The sequence below is a fragment of the Silene latifolia genome, chromosome 7, assembly GCF_048544455.1.
Source record: "Silene latifolia isolate original U9 population chromosome 7, ASM4854445v1, whole genome shotgun sequence".
Classification (NCBI taxonomy): Eukaryota; Viridiplantae; Streptophyta; class Magnoliopsida; order Caryophyllales; family Caryophyllaceae; genus Silene; species Silene latifolia.
In genome coordinates this window covers 46938514-46951570 of record NC_133532.1, presented here as the reverse complement: position 1 = coordinate 46951570, position 13057 = coordinate 46938514, and the positions used below count along the sequence as shown (strand labels likewise).

At 38.1% G+C, this 13057-nt stretch overlaps 1 non-coding gene across 1 annotated transcript; it reads left to right on the top strand.

Annotated features, from left to right (window-relative positions):
* The first annotated feature begins 327 nt into the window (after positions 1–327).
* LOC141593263 (small nucleolar RNA R71) lies at positions 328–434 on the top strand. The gene has a single exon (XR_012521364.1). It is a non-coding gene; the product is annotated as a small nucleolar RNA R71 (small nucleolar RNA).
* The last annotated feature ends 12623 nt before the right edge of the window (positions 435–13057 follow it).

Here is a 13057-nt window from a genome sequence, read left to right as displayed (position 1 = left end):
TGGACATAATAGACCTTGGAATGGCTAAGTCCACCCTCATTGGCATGCTTCCAATCCCCATGTTGCTTTGCCATTTTGAACTCTTCAAATTCTTTTATCAAAGTATCCAATTTTGCCTTGTACTCCATCTCTATTTTGGAAGGTTATTCACTTTTGTAGTCCACGTCTCCAGCATAAATACTCTCCATCTTGGAATTTTTTTGAATCATTTCCGTGATTTGAGCGTTATTCATACCATCAAAATTTCCACCGAACGCTGCCACGATCATGTCCCGGAACCTTTGCTCAAGAGTTTGGAAAAAGGTTTGGGTGGTCATCCATTTTGGAATACCATGATGTGGACAAGATGAGATGAGGTCTCTAAAACGTTCCCAAGCTTCACTTAGAGTTTCCATGGGTCTTTGTTTGAATGTTGGAATCTCATGGAGAATTCTTGCGGTCTTAGAAGGTGGGTAGAACTTGTTGATGAAGGCCTTGGATAGAGCTTCCCAAGTGGTGAACGTGCCCGACTCATGAGAATTCAACCACTTCTTAGCGTTGTCCTTCAAAGTGATGGGGAAGAGCATTAAGAGAATTTGCTCCTCCGTCACACCGTTGTGCTTAATGGAATCTGCTTTCTCTTTGAATGAGGTGAGATGTTGGTGTGCATCCTCATTCTTCATCCCATGGAAGGTGTCTTGTTGCATGTAGTTGATTACATGATATCGGAGTTCAAATGTATTGGGAGCAAGAGCTCCATAGTTGATAGTCGAACATGCACGGTTGGGATCCGGCCTATTGTAATACCCCATAGGTTGGTCCGTCATGTCTTCGTTTATGAGGTTGTTTCGTGGAGATTCGGTATCATTTGTATGGGTGGAACGTTGTGAATGTGTTGGTGAATTTTGTAGTGAATCAAGAGGAGAATTTTGTGATGGAGAGTTATGTGGAATGTGAAGGGGTGATAGGGTGGAGGAAGAGGGTGGTTGGTTTAAATTATCAATTGTGGAATTTTGGTTGATTGGTGGGTTGAAAATGGGCGGAGATCCTCGAATTGCCGAAAGAGCTAATCTTCTTCTTGCCCGGAATGTCTTCTCGATCTCGTGATCAAGTGGGAAAAGAGGTCCGATGTAGCACCTATTCATGCACTTAACAAAATATCAAATAGTCCTAATGCAAGGTTTGCACTAGGACAAAGGGAGAAAACAAACAAGCAACAAATAAAAGAACTAAGCCTAGATGAAAACAAATAATCCTATCCAATATTGCCGTCCCCGGCAACGGCCCCAAAAAGTTGATGTGCTTTTTATTTGTAGCTTCGCAAGTGTACAAATGGGGTTGTAGCTTGCAAAGGTCGAACCCTAGGGACGGAATTATGGTTCTAAGATCACTTGCTTAAACTACTAGTTTAGTTCAACCTAATAAGATGGATTGGTAATGAGATTAACTAAGGAGACTAAGCTAAGCAATTAAGAGTAGAACGATCACTAAAATCATAGGGAAAGAACTAGGAGTCCGGGTTCACTTACATAGATAAAGGAGGGGGTCAAACATAGATCAACAACATCCAAGAGCAATACAAGGAAAGACCAATCTCTCGATGTGGGCTAACCCTAGCCTAAGATTGATTAAGTTCTCACTCGATTAATCCAACCCAATGTTTCATCATGTAATTTCTTAAGTACTAGTCAAGCTCTCACCCAACAAGTAAAAAAACACAGTGGAAACACCTAAACTCTCATTCAAGCATTTTCACAAATACCTTATGTGCATGATAAAACCAACAAGCATATACTCAAGGATTATAGTCTTTATATATCAAAACCCCAACCCTATAACTCTATGTAAGATCCCCCTTCATCCTAGTATGAAACTACTCACACATGTTTGCAATAACAAAGGTAAAGGATGAGGATTCAAGCATAGAACAAGCAAAGATAAACATGATTATAAAGTAAACTAATTAAGTAACTCAACATATAAACAAATGAAAGATGAACAATAATAGAGAAGGGATTATACCAATATTGAAGACAAAGTTGCAATCTTTGTTTAAATAGAAGAATAAACTTCGGCAATCTTCAATTAACAACTCAATACTAAATTTAAACAATTGATAATAACTAATTTTAAGCTAATTTGTGAAGTAATTAATATTTGATTAAGGAAAGATTAAAGGTTTGATTAAGGGTTTGCATAAGATTAAGGAAATAATTTCAGATCTAGAGTTGTCCTTACAATTGATTAAAGGAGGGGTATTTATACTATCCCCTTGGATTAAACATAAAGAGAAAAGAATAAAGCACAACTCGCGCAAATGGTTCATGTGCCGGCAAACTGGTTGTCGGCCTCCCTGCCGGCAGCGAGTTCTTCCTTCAAAATGTATAGAATTGACTTGGGTGTGTTCCCTGCCGGTGGACCGGCTGTCGGCCTGCCGGCAGAGAACACCTCTTGCTGGTTCTTTACTTAAATTCTTCAACATGCTGGTGCGTGTGCCGGCTGCCGAGGTGCCAACCGACATCGAGTTTTTCTTTCTTTTTGTTTCAATTCTTTTCTCTAAATTGTCTAAGACATTGAGGGGGGTCCCTGCCGGTGGGCCGGCTGCCGGCTTGCCGGCAGAGAACTCTTCTTCAGCATTTCTACCTTCTCTTCTTCATGCTAACTCATCAAACCGTCTTGCTTGCCCCGATTTCTCTATAACCGCCTCAAATCCTGCAAGAGGGCACAAAATCATAGACGCGGATATAGGGCACAAAATGCAAGATAAGACCTACAAAACCGACTCGGTCGGAGTCGGAATACATGAAAGTAGAAGGGAAATTCGGTGCAAATAAGTTATATATCAGTAATATTGAAGGTAGTATAGTGTTAGTATTGTTGAAGGTAGTATAGTGTTAGTATTGTTGAAGGTAGTATAGTGTTAGTTTAGTAATATTGAAGGTAGTATAGTGTTAGTATTGCTGAAGGTAGTATAATATTAGTATAATGTTAGCATTGTCAATTTTTTTCATATTTTAGTTATAAAACAAATTTGCCTTATAATTGACGAAATTAAGTTAGAATGAGCATGACGTATAAATTGCATTTTTCAAAATTTATTTAAATTTTTGACAACTTGTTTAATAATGACCTAGTACCCATTCAAGAATTACTCATTAGGAGCAATTCTTGAATAGTCCCCATTTTGGGATTGTCTTTGTACGTTTCAAGTCACTTAGGTAGTAAACACATAGTTGTGATTTTATTAATGAGAAAAGAGTTTGGTTGCAATTTCTTTAATGTTCTCTGAATACATATGTGGAATATAAATCTATTCCACATTGTGTATTTGGAGAACTAAGGGGAATTGCTGCCGAATTTTTTTTCTCATTAATAAATCACAAATGTGTGTTTGCTAGTGACATGAAACGTACATTGATGAGTTAGGTTGAAGTGATAAGGACCCAATTGAAATCTTGAAGTTAGTATAAAATGGAGGATGAGATAATAACTATTGTTGAAGTACTATAATATGATAAGTTAGTACAATTTTAAAGTTAGAATTTTTTGTTAAAATTAAATATTATTTAAAATGGTTAGTTTGCTATATATTGTCTAGATTAAAATGAAGAGATCTGAATGTAGCTGGATGTACAAAGAAACAGTAGATAAGAAGAAACGTCATATCGCTAGTTTTGTAAAGGGAGTTCGTGGATTTATTGAATTTGCTAAATGTCAAGATTCATATGATTTGGAACAACATAAACTTAGGTGTCCTTTTACTAAATGTAAAAACGTAAAATATTTATTTGACATTGAAGTAGAAGAGCATTTTATTACAAATGGTTTTTTCCAAACTACTACAATTAGATCTCCCATGAAAAAAAATATTATCCCGAAGAGCCTCAAATCCAACAAAACGAGAACCCATATAGAGATATGGTACTTGATGCCTTTGAGTCTAATGCTTTCATTAATGACGACCTTGTACCAATGATTGATGAAGAACTACCAAACCCAAAAGCAAAAGCCTTTTTTGACATGCTAAGTGCTTCCGAAAAAACTTTATATGAGGGGAGAAGAATGACATTTTTACAAGTTGCATCCAGGATAGTTACTTTAAAATGTGAGTATAATATGCCATTTAAAGCCGTTGATAATATTGCTACGTTGGTTGAGGATATTATACCCGATAATAATGTTATGACCCGAAATTTCTACAATACCAAGAAAGTGGTTAAAGGTCTTCATCTTCCACATGAAAAGATTGATGCATGTCCTAAAGGATGTATGCTTTTTTGGAAAGATGATGTTTTGCTTGACAAATGTAAAAAATGTCAAAGGGATAGATATGAGACAAGTGAGGGAAATATTGTTTTGAAGGGGAAGAAGGGTAATAAGAGGAGTGGAAAGAGAAAGAAACCAATATCATTAAACACATTAATTTATTTTCCCTTAGCTCCAAGACTTCAAAGAATTTATGCCACAAAAAATATTGCCAACCAAATGAGATGACACAAAGGAAATCCTCGTACATCAAGAAAGATGTGTCATACGAGTGACGGAGAGGAGTGGAAGCGTTTTGATAGGTTATATCCTGATTTTGCCAAGGAACCTCGCAATGCGAGACTTGACTTGTGTACGGATGGGTTTGACCCTTTTGGTCAGTTTGGTAGATCTTACTCGTGTTGGCCCGTAATGACCACGGCGTACAACTTACCTCTTTGACTTTGTCTGAAAAGATAATTTATTTTCCTCTCTTTACTTATTCCCGGTCCTGATAACCCAAAAAACTATCTGGATGTTTATTTACAACTGTTAGTGGAAGAACTGAAGCATTTGTGGGAAGTTGGTGTAGAAACATTTGATGTGTCGAAGAGGCAACATTTCCAACTAAGAGCTTCATTGTTATGAACTATAAATGATTTTCCCGCATATGGTATGCTATCAGAATGGGGAACCGCTAGGCGAAAGGCATGCCCTTATTGCATGGATAGGAGTAAAGCATTTTATCTTCCTAATTCCAAAAAGATTAGTTGGTTTGATTGTCATAGATGTTTCTTACCGGATGGACATATCTATAGAAGGAACAAGAAAGTTTTCTTAAAAGGTAAGGAGGTGCGTGACAATTCTCCGGTTCGACTCCAAGGGGATGAGGTATGGGAGGTTGTACGTGATTTGCCATCAACTGTCGATGGGACTGAAGAAGAGTTGAAAGAGTTGAAAAAGAAAAAAGATGGTTGGTTTAAAAGAAGTATTTTTTGGGAGCTTCCCTACTGGAAAACAATGTTGATCAGACACAATTTGTATGTGATGCACATAGAGAAGAACTTCTTTGAGCTACTTATTCATACGATTATGGATGTAAAAGGAAAGACACGTGATAATATTAATTCAAGAATAGAATTGAAGAAATTTTGTGATCGTTCTAAACTTCATATTCGTAAGGATGAGGCTAAACCAAAAGCCATATTTGCTCTTGACAAAGCTCGAAGAAAGGTATTGTGGGATTGGATAGGAAACTTGAAGTTTCCCGATGGATATGCCTCCGATTTGAGCCGTTGTGTTGATTTGAAGGAACTGAAGTTGAAAGGGTTGAAAAGTCATGATTATCATGTTTTCATGGAGCACTTATTACCTGTGGCTTTTAAGAATTTACTCCCGACTACCGTTTGGAATGTAGTTACAGAAATAAGTCAATTTTTTAGAGATTTATGTTCCTCCACGATATCAATTGAGGACATGATTCGTCTAGAAAAGCAAATACCAGAAATTTTGTGTAAACTTGAGATGATATTTCCGCCTTCTTTTTCAATTCGATGGAGCATCTACCTATCCATTTGCCATATGAAGCTAAAGTTGGTGGACCCGTCCAATATAGATGATGGATGTATCCTTTTGAAAGGTTTCTTAATCATGCGAAGAAAAAATTTGGTAATAAAGCTCATGTGGAAGGTTCTATATGCAATGTCTACCTAACGGAAGAGATTGCCAATTTTTGCTCTCTTTACTTTGACAAATATATTGAGACCAAAGCAAAAAACTTGAATATCGATGAAGCGGATGAACTAGACATAAGTATACCCAAGTGTTTCCAAATGCAAGATGAAATAGGGTGTTCATCAGCTGGGGGAACAAGATTTCTAGATGACAAGGAGTATAACCGTGCCCACCTTTATGTACTATCTAATTGTGAGGTTTTGGAGCCATTTGAAGCGCAATTTGTGACAGATTTCATTAAAGAACACCCTAATATGAACAGAGAGGATGTTTGGAGTAAGCATGAGGATCAATTTCCAGCCTGGTTTCGGAAGCATGTATTTGAGCTAAATATTCAAGATGATGTGATAAGAAGCTTGGCTTTGGGTCCTTCTCGAAAGGCTGTGACGTGGAATCGATATTCAGTTTCAAACATTTGACTACGGAAAAAGTAAGGCTAGATGCAACTACGGCGTTACTATTTTTTCTCTTGATGGCAATGAATATTATGGCATATTAGAGGATATCTTTGAGTTGTGCTAAAATGGCCATGATCGGGGTTATAAAACTGTCTTATTCAAGTGTCAATGGAGGGATAATTCCGTAGCTGAAACGAGAGTCCGTGATCGTTACAAATTCGTGGAAGTGAATCATACTCGAACCTACTCTAAATATGACCCATTTATACTTGCACAGCAAGCTCATCAAGTTTATTTTGCATCTTTTCCGAGCACAAGTAATGATAGACAACAAAAGCAATGGTGGGCGGTCTTTGAAACAAAGGCACGATCAGAAGTTGATACATCTTTTTTCCAAGAAGTTGTTGTATCAGAAACAGTTTTGTCCCCGGTTGATGATGAAATTATTTATGCAAATGAGATAGAAGCGGAGGAAGAGTTAGAAGAGGAAGAAGAAGAAGAAGAAGAAGAAGAAGAAGAAGAAGAAGAAGAAGAAGAAGAAGAAGAAGAAGAAGAGAATGATGAGGAGGGGGAGGGGGAGGGGGAAGAAGATGAGGAAGAAGAGGATGATGACAAGGATGATGTGGCTGATGATAATGTTGATGATGATGATGAGTAAGAGAAGGTATTGAAAATTTACATATCAAAATTTGGAAACAATTATTAGTGTTTTATATTCTTCTTTTATATCTGTTTATTATTTTGTATTTTTTTGTATCTTGTAATAATTATCCTGTAATATCTTCTAACACTTTTTATGCAATTATAGTGCACATGGCACGTGGAGGAGGTAGGCAGCGGGGCGGCTCTAGTGGGGGAGGTAGTAGCTCCCGAGAGCAGGAGGACGACGTTGACCGTTCTTTGGAGGAGTTGAGTGAGGTGGAGGAGGAGGAGATCACTATACCCCGCCATACTGCCGGCAGGATGATCCTTGATCCGACCGGTCTTTGGTAATTTTTTATTCATCCTAGTTTATAATTTTTTATTTAGTAATAAATGACTTTTTTTTAGACATATGGTATAAATGATTTTTTTTCCATATATTATGTTTTTAACATATTTGATTTCAGGTTTAAGAGTCAAACAGTCATTCGTGGAGTGACTACTAGCACCCAAGAGAACATGACGCATGGCGTTACTTGTTGGACTAACGCTAGTGATGAAGATAAGGAGATGTAGTTCAACAACTTCCGAGTATGTATTTTCTATATATATTATTTGATATAATTTTATTTATTCTAATTTTCTTATTATTCATTTGTTTCTCATGAGTTTGTTTATTTTTTTGTAGCGTCTATTCTATTGGCCAACCGACCTTGAGCACCTAGTTTGGCAAAGGTATAATGACATTGGCAAGAAGAGGCTAAGGGACAACATGTATAAGGTGTCTAGGAGGAAGAAGGCGCCATCTTTCATGAAAGGTATTTAGTTCCTTTTAATACCCGTAATTAGTTAAAATTCTTTACATATTTTGAATCTATATTAATAGTTGATATTTTATTGATTATAGGTGCGTCATATGAGGAATTTACCAAGTACAGGATTCGTCCTGAGTTCAAGGAAGCGTCAACCCGGAATAAAATCAAAAAGAGAGGAGGAGAAAAGGACGCGAAAGTTGAGCCTACTCATTACGGAGGGTCTCAATCTTTCCACGATCGAGTGTTGTCAAGTGTAAGTTATTAGTCTTAGCTTTTAATTTAATAGTCTTGTAATTTAGTCTTATTAGTTATTATATTTAATTCTTAGTAACATCTCCTTGTTTAATTGTTTGAGTAACAATTCCTTGTTTTTTTTTTCCGGAAGGCCAAGAAGAATAAAGGCAAGATGCTCTCGGTTGTAGATCTCTTTGTTGACACTCACGCCAAGAAGACAAGCAAGGACAAGTTGATCTTCACGAAGGCAAAAGATCAAGACTTATATGTAAGTGTCAAAAATTTAATTTCCTAATGTGTTAAGTATATGTTTTATCAATTTTTAGACAAGTAACCTCTAACCATTAACGTTTTATCAATTTTGTGTTAAGTATATGTTTTATCAATTTTTAGACAAGTAACCTCTAACCATTAACGTTTTATCAATTTTGTAGGATCGATTCCTTGTCCGAAAGAAGAACAACCCGGACATTGACGACAAGGAGCTATGGTTGATCTTGTTGAGGGGTTACAAAGAGGAGATGTGTATGGAACCGGGACGGCAAAAGAGCTTTACTACGATCCTCCAACAAGAAGAGGGCCCTCCTCCCAACAACAGGCTTATACCCCGGGGATCATAAGTCAGCTCCAATCTCAACTAGCTGCCAAGGAAAAGCGGGATGCCGAGAGAGATGAAGAAATAAGGAGGATGAACTCCTTTTTCGCCAATTGCAACAGTGGGTGGCGCCCGCAAGACAAGGATCCTAGATATCCTAATTATGGAGGTGGTAGTGGAGCGGGAACAAGTTTCCCGGTTATGTAGTTTTATTAGAGAAAACGTTATTGTCGGATGATGTTAAAGCACAAAAACTCGTACTTGTGTGTATGAAACTAGATTTTATGTATAAAATTTGGACGTGTTTGGCTTCCCTTGTGTTGTCTGCTGGTGTTGTTGGTTTCTTTGCAGGTTTTTACGTATTTGGCTAGGTTAAAAATGATTTTTAGGCTAAAAAACATGTAAAATTGGCGACTGAAACTGGGCAAATGGCGACGGATACCTTCTAATGTAAAATTACATATGGTGACAGATTGGCGACTAAAAACAGTCGCCAAATTGGCGACTGAAAATCGTCGCCAAATTGGCGACTGATGACAGTCGCCAATTTCCCCCATATGGAGATGACATGGCCAGTAGTTGCCGACTAATGACAGTCGCCAATTTGGCGACTGAAGTGGAATATCAGTCGCCAAATTGATGACTGTTATCTATCGCCCGCTTTAACAATTACATTCGCCAAATTTGGCGACTATGATCCATCGCCAAATGCGACTAAACCTTGCTACCAAGTGTGGGCGACTGTTCTTAGTCGCTAAATTTTTAATGGCGACTGAGAGCAGTCGCCTTCCATAGTCGCCCTTATCGTGATTTCTTGTACTGACAACCCACATTGTCTACCCCGCCTACTGGCCTATGTCCACCATAAAAATGTAGATACCCGGTATCTGTTGAATCCCCAACAAACACCTGATGATTATCAGACTACAAAATGTTTAGGAATCGCTACGTTTGATCGCCGGTTTGTATAACTACGCGTCGGAAAACTCAAAAATGATTTCGAAAATGAAAACATTTTCAAAATATTTAAAAAATACATGGAGTGTTTTATGCACGACAACGGGGTCACAATGAAACTAACTAGAGTGAAAACCGACACCTGACCAAAAACCGACTCAAAATTCAAATCCCGACTCCAACAACGAGTCAAACACAAAAAAACAAACCTCACAATGCTTCCACGCTAAGTATAAACGGTATACTTAATGGTCAAGTACAACAATCATGTCCTACAAAACCTAGGATAGAACAAACCACAAATCCAAATGCGTGATAGTGACAAGAAAACTCGAAGACCTGCGGACATGCTCACGCCTCTTTAAGCAGCCAATGTGGCCACGTCGCCCAAAACGCACACCACCACACAATCCTCTATAAATACCCCTTAAATGCCACCATTTTAAGGTACGTGAGAGTCCGCCCTTTCTTTTCTTCCTTAAAATTCTAGACCTCGACTTCTCGAGTCAATAAACGACACGTATTTTCGACCTACCGATTGAGAATACCAACCTTACATATTGGTTGTTACCGTCATCGTGCATTAATCACTTGGCTTACCACTTCGACCAACTACACCATCACTAAAGCAAAGCAACACTCCATACTTTACAAAAACGGTTTTAAATCGAGTTTTTCGACTCACAAGTTTTTACACTTTGTCGATTCCTCGTCAAGCAACCTACCATATAAGTATGAGGGTGTAATTAATCCTCTTCTTTCGTGTTCTTTTATCTGTTTTTATAACTTTAACATGATAAAACATGTATAATATGATCCAAAATACAGATTGATTGAGCCAAAACCGGGTTTTGACGGGAAACAGGGGCTGGTAGTCACCACTACCAACTTCGCGCCTCTTTAGGCCTACCCATCCAAATTCAAATGTGTTTGAGTTCATCCTTTCCTCTGTTTTCATTTCTTATTTGCAATCGATTTTACCATCTCAAATCATTTTTATGATGAGCATTTTTAACCACGAATTATATTCACCCTTGGCTCTTCATGCCATGACGGTTTAATCCGTGACTCGGTGATAATACTTGGTTGATTATTACATTTTTATGAGTTATTCTAAAGCCTTTTTTTATTCATTTGTTTACATTTACAAAAACCATATTAGTCATACATGGATTGTGACACCCCGCGATAAAGCGGAAAATATAACTAATAAATTAAAGCGGAAATTTATGAGATTTTAAAAACTTTTAAATTACTAGCTAAAGATTAACACGCAGGTGCCAAAAGAAATGAAACAAATATAACAATAGACAAATTTAGGTTATTACAACCCAAGTCTAGGAAACGGGGAAAAGATATCCCACGAATAAACATATAAGGGGTTTCTAAACTAGCAACTAAGGTCCAAGGGTTTAGTTCTCGCTAGCCCACACGTCTTCCCCACGTAAGCATCTTCACCACCTGTCATTCATGTAAACATGAACGCCACAGTCAGTGGGGAGTAACTCAAGGTTCTCCCAGCCACAATATGTCAAAACGAACATAACAAAGAACATAAACAACAATCATATTAGATAAGACATGAGTGAACCGAATCATAATGAAACATGGGATCATACGTGTTTAAACCAACAAGGAATAAAGAAATGATGAAATAAACAGGTAAGGCATAAGCAACAATAAATAAATGGAGAAGAAAGACAAGGAAACAGACACGACCACTTAGCCACAAGCACGTATTTCAAGGAGATATGACCAAAGTAACCATCCAAATAATGCAAGACATTTATCACTCTTAGAATATAATTTCCCCGGGTAGGACTACGATAATAATACGGTCCTAGTCTAAATTAGCAGATTCTCGGGTGTACATCCCGATTCGACGTGCGCCAGCACAACACGCACCCAAGACTCGACTACTAAGGAGACCGAGTACCCCAATCGCTTAACAAACACGAAAGTGGCGGAAAGACTAAGATAAGACTCACTTGCGAACAAAGACAGTGGCCAAAAGCCGTTCTTGCCAGAACAGCACAAGTAGGCCAAAACCGTACTTGCCAGAACAACACAAGTAGGTCAAACCCGTGCTTGCCAAAACAGCACAAGCAGGGCAAAAATGTTTGTCAAGCATATACGATAGTAATATGGCATTTCTACAAGAATACGACTCTTACAAGTAATTATTTATAATAACCTTTTCATGCTTGTAACATATAAATAAACATTTCATTTCATAATTATACATGCCGGTTAAATAGAATAAACAAGTACATGGGACGGGATTATTAATGTCACACTCATACTTATGGCTTGCATCTCTGTGAAAGAACAATATATCTAGAGACAGGCATAAGTTCTTAGGACAGTCAATAGTCACTCTGTAACTCGAGTCTATACCACGAGGTAAGGTAAACACCCTAGTCCTAAACCTGCGCAGACCTAGCGACATGCGGAAAACTACCGCATCCAAGACCCATGATAACAACACATGAGTACCCCTAAGGAGTCCACCAAAGGGTTGGCTAGTACTTAAGCTGACCACATACTTCTAAGAGTACGTCAGGAGGTCATACCCTAACTTGGATATAAACCCACCAAGCTAAGACACAAAAGCTATTAAGCGGTGAACATACACTCGTCAAAGACTATAAGGGCCTATCTGTGATGAAGGCCGAAATACTCACCTAGGACCTAGTCCCAGCTTGAATACTTTAGCCCACACCACACAAGACAAGTAGGACACCCAATTAACCATAAGAGGGGCAAAGAGTCCAAACTTGCACATAAAAATGATCATACACACCCTAGCATATGAAAGGCTACGCAAGAGCATATTCAGCTGACAATCCAATAATATCTCCAATATCAATAATAGTCCAAATTCCCGCTAACCAACAGTACCATAATCCATGAGAACAAGCTAAAATGGCAAGGAGGCAACAAGACTCAAGTATAAGGCATCCAAAGCATCCAACAACCAACATGTGAAATGATAATCACAAATATCAAGGCATCAACATAAAACATCCAATACAAACAATATCACCTCAAAGACAAACCCTCGACCCGAATCCCGCGACGGGTCATCGGTCAAATCGAGGCTGACCGGTTTAAACCTAGTTTGACCAAACTCGTTCGGTCAACTGCCCATTTCGTAGTCTTGGCCTACTTTGGCCCAAATCACAAAATTCATCACAATATCATTCTCATGCCATTTCCAATTTCTATCATGTGAAAAACTATCAACATAAGGAAATATATTCCAACTTACAAAATATCCAATTCAATTAAATTCTCGCATATTAATGATTACCCACAAGCCAAAAATGCCAAAATACATAAATACGCAAACAAAAGACCCAAAACATCAAACAATAGACCCAAGACCCGACCCATACAACGGGCCGTGAACCGGGCCTGAACCGCGCCCCTTTACGGGCTGTTTTGGGGCGGTTTTT